This window comes from Daktulosphaira vitifoliae, unplaced genomic scaffold (assembly GCF_025091365.1).
Source record: "Daktulosphaira vitifoliae isolate Bord-2020 unplaced genomic scaffold, ASM2509136v1 Scaffold_1, whole genome shotgun sequence".
In the NCBI taxonomy this organism is placed as follows: Eukaryota; Metazoa; Arthropoda; class Insecta; order Hemiptera; family Phylloxeridae; genus Daktulosphaira; species Daktulosphaira vitifoliae.
Genome location: NW_026099572.1, coordinates 17,294,787 through 17,299,850, shown reverse-complemented (window position 1 = coordinate 17,299,850; position 5,064 = coordinate 17,294,787).

Below are 5,064 nucleotides of genomic sequence, written 5' to 3'. Positions count from 1 at the left end.
ACCAGATCCCGGGAAAATTATTGGCGAAGGTCGGAAAAAAACAGTACATTATTAATAATCTTTTTTTCTCATATATTATGTATAAGACTATGAGTTTATCGTTTGAATTTGGATTCATCTATGATAACTATGCTGTCGAACGTTAAATCGCAGTTACCAATATTTTTATCAAACTTAAATTTTTTACAATGTGCCATGTATAATAACCTGCTCAATTTTTTTGAACGATTCTATAATATAAACACAATTAATATAATTAGATTATTAATAATTTTTGTGTATAACAGGAATGTATTTATGAGAGTTATGAGACCCCTTGAACCAGCGCTATCAATATTTTTTAGGCAACTTCTAATAAATAAGTGTATAATAATGTATAATTACTATTTAAGATATAAATATATTCATAGGAAATGACTATGAAAAGGAGAAGAAATAGTTTAAAAAAACTAAAAAACACGCTTTTAAAGCAAATCGAACTAAAAAGTTAAAAATAATTTTTAAAATAAGCGTAAAACAATAATGAACGAAAAGTACTAGTATTATTGTGATAAAAGCGTGGGTGNGGAGTGACGGCCCACCACCGGCCATAGTTGTGCCTACGCCATAATCATCATCATCATCACCATCTCGACGTTTTGTTTAAATAAAAAAACGGAGGACAAAAAAAATACAGTCTGGTTGACACCACAAGTCGACTGCAGATCAACTCGACGTTTTATTTAAAAAAAACGGAGGACAAAAACACAACGACATCACTTGGTGGACAGCAGATCCATTCGACGTTTAATTTTGATAAAAAAAAACGGAGGACAAAAAAAAATACAATAACGTGGTTTTCACAAAAAATACAAACGGACAACTTGTCGCCTCGGCAGTATAGGTGGAATAAATATAGTTTAAAAAACTAAAAAAACACGCTTTTAAACTATATTTATTTTTTACTTTTTAATTTCATGTTATGATAGTAGTTACTATCAATATCATAGTTGTTACGGGTAACGGGAAATCAGGGTTCGATTCCGGGGAGGGAGTCTGAGAAACGGCTACCACATCCAAAGAAAGCAGCAGGCGCGTAAATTACTCACTCCCGGAACGTGGAGGTAGTGACGAAAAATGACAATTCGGAAATCATCCCTCGTAATCGGAATGAATACTTTATATCTCTTAATTAAAATAAAGCGTGTTAATAAATAAATTTTAATAGTAATTAATAAGTATTTAAAAAGTAATTAATTAATAATAAGTAAAGCGACTTAAGTACGTAAACGTATCATGCACTAGGTATAACCGTATTTTGTGGGCGGGCGGGTCGGACTAACGTTATACCTGAGGTATAAACGGTGGTAGGAATATATAAATATATATACGTAAGGCGCATTAGACGCGGGCGGTATTGGTCAGTCAAAATAAAAATTTGTTTATATATATATAATATTGATGACAAGCACGCGTGTACGGGTACGATAACTAAAAATAAATTTTTATAGGAATAGTGTGCCGTCGTGATGTGAGCGAGGCGTGGGGAGGGGTGAATGCGTTATGACAGTCTAGTCTAGACGACGGAATATGCGATAACGCGTGGCGTTTGGAGAGTTACATACATACATACATACATACATACAAGTGAAACTAATAAAAGCGTGTTAAAAAAAAAATCTGTTGTAGCGGCATTTGTGTAGTGGCCGGTGATCGTGACGCCGGGTGGTGGTGGTACCAACTTTGACAAGTCCATTGGGGGAAAATACAACAATATGGGTATAGGTGCATTGTGTATGGTCAGCTGATGATGACAGATATCGGACCGGTTGACAAGTGGAGGTTATCATATACAAAATTATTAAAATACTTTACACCTACTGCACACACATCTAATTGATAAGATTAATATATTAAAAACTAATTAAATTCTGCAACATTACAAATGTAAATTATAAAATCGAGAATTTTTACACAAAAATAGCATTTGGTAGCCATTTTCACCATGAAGACAAGTCCAGAGGTCAAATTTATTTTTTTCAAACTAAAGTATATTACATTAGCTTTAATTTAAGATATATATAAAAGTGTCAGACCTTCCGGAACATTTTCAAAAGTTAAGTTGAAAAAGTAAATTTTTTGTGAAAAAGTTGTCATTTTAAATCCCCCCTGTGGGCAGATAGAGGGTCAGATTTACAAAAAAAATATATCAAATGATAGGTAAAGATTTATCTTTACTATCTATCTATTTAAATTTATCGATTTTTAAATTTGTAATTTTTTTGGATATTTCCCCATTTGCGGGGAACGAGGGAAAATTTAAAAATTTTTAAGGCTAATGTCTTCAACTAGATACAATTTGTGATGTTTTGACGTATTGTTAAAAGTAATCGGTCCAGTGAGAGCTGAGAAAAAGTGGTGACAGACACAAAAAAAAAAAAATAAACACATCATGGTAAAATTAATACCTTCTCAGCTTCGCATCGAAGCTAAAAGCACATTCAAATTGTACGTAGGATATCGTTGTAACATGCCATAAACTTTGCTACTAATTATGTTATTCCAAAAATATAGGCAATTGCTTTAAGTTCCGAGCCCTATTTATGAATAAATTTCAATAGTCAAGTAGGAATTTTCACTGAAGACTAAAATAACATTTTTTAAGATCATTTTTACACCGAGTTCAAACTGAAAATAGATTTTTTCTATCATATTTTTTTTAAGATTATTATATAGGTAAAGTAAAGACGCTAGAAATCAAGTGTCACATGATATAATATAATCAACCGTGTTTTTCCACTAGGTCTTTGCTAAAGGTGTTTTTCTACTCAACAATTACTATTAAAATATTTCAATTATAACATCAATTTAAACAACAATAGTTACATAGAAATAATTACTATAATTTGTATTGAATTTACATTTTTCTACACTAATACAAAAAAATGGTGATTTTAACGAAATGATGAGCTTTTTTGTAAATTTACTGTTAATAGTAATTAAATAAATCCCAATCATACATCAATGTCAAAAATACAATTTTTTAATCCTATAAACTTTTCTATTTCAGATTCAATTCTAAACTTGCAAGAACAGTTAAAATAATGTTTCAAAGATTAATATTTTTTAATTATTATTATTAAATCAATAAGACCATAAAAAATAAATATTTTTCAAGTTAATTTATGTGTTTTTAATTAGTAGGAAACATTAAAACATGTTTTATTTTAGTAATAATCATATTGTTATGTAATTAAGTATAAAAACAAACTTTATACATCTATTATTTAAGTAGATATTTTTAAAAAAAAGTGTTTTGAAGAAGCCATTTCTAAAATAAATAGTTTTTTGTCCAATATTTAAAAGTTAAGTTCAATTTTATTAAAATTAATATATAACAATCTAAAATCATTCAATGGTATACTTGTTGGATTATTTTATTTTACACCATGTAGCAGTTTATTGTGTACATAGATAATATAAATTATTGAAAATTTACTATATTTTCACTTACCTAAAACTTTAGAATCAATAAAAGGATTATAGTTTGAAACTTTGAATGATCGAACCTTAAATCTTCTAGCAATAATTTCCAAATGGTCTTTCGATTTTTTCAAGTCGGACAAATAGATTTCAACTTTTTGCATGATTTCTTCTAATTGATTTTTAATTTCATCAGCATTATTTTCAGTTAAAATTTTATTGGTTAAATTGATTTCCATTGTAAAGTATATTTGCTTTTTGATGAAAAATTGCGACATTTTTTTTATTATTGATTTNTGTTTGATGCTGTTTAGTAAAGATTTTTCAAATCGACTTTATGTGTAGTGATTATAAACAGACATAATTGACACTTATTTTGAATTTTTTTTATATTTTACAAAAATGCCTACTTGCGCAGTTTATATGTGCAATGGTTCTGGTGGTAAGATTCATTGTCAGCTTTAAGTGTCAATTTATAATATAAATTTATCTGCAATATTGCTATGTATTATTATATTTAAATAAATTAATAAAAGGATTATTGCTAAGTATGTGAAAGATGCATAATGAATTTTAAATATTTTTCCAATCAATTATTATTCATTTTAAAATAATAAATTAGAAAGATATTGAAGAAATTAATATTAAATATATTACATTAGGTTAAGATGATACATTCTTGGAAAACATAGCGCATAACACTTTTTTTCTAAAAAAATGAATGAGTATTAATAATTGTGAATTTTAAAAAACAATCAACATTATTTATAGAAATTATTTTACTTATTAAGTGAATGAGAGAGATAGCATAATATAATCTTGAAATATAGATTATGATTATTTTATTTTTATAATATAAAAATTATATAATATAATATATTCAATATTTCTAGTACCTTTTCATTGTATATTTTTTTAGTGTGCTGCTAACAATGAATATAATCCATCAGATTTATTTGAGGAGGATAGCCTAACATATTTAATGGGGATATGTAGCTTTTAAATTTGAATACAAATATCCGAATCTTGTAGATAATTTGAATGAACTAATGATTGGATAGAGGTTAAATAATTTAGAACATTATGACAACCATCACCTACATTAATAAATTTAGGAAAAATCATAGAAACTATTTTTAAAAAATTAAATGGAAATGGTACTTATAAAAATACAGTTAATATAAAATATTTTATACATACCTATGATTAAATTTTTAATAGATAATATTAGAAAAACTCCAGGCTTAATAAAGGAGGTACTGGAATTAATTAAAAAAACATGTAATTCAGATAATCTTTTGGTGTATGATGAAGTCAAAAACTTCATTATTAGAACAAGAATATATTTTAGAATACGGAATATAAATAAAAAACTTGCATCACAAGAAATGAGCAATAAAAAAAAATTCAAAAATTTATTAAATAATCATTAAAACTACACTTTTTATAAATAATGTAACAATTAATACTTACTGTAAGTAATTACACAATAAATTGATATTTAACTATTTATATGCAGTTAAACATAGTAAAATTTTACTATGCAGTTAAAGTTTTTCTCAGGTTAGATTTATCAACGAATTAAATCTTGGTTTATAAACT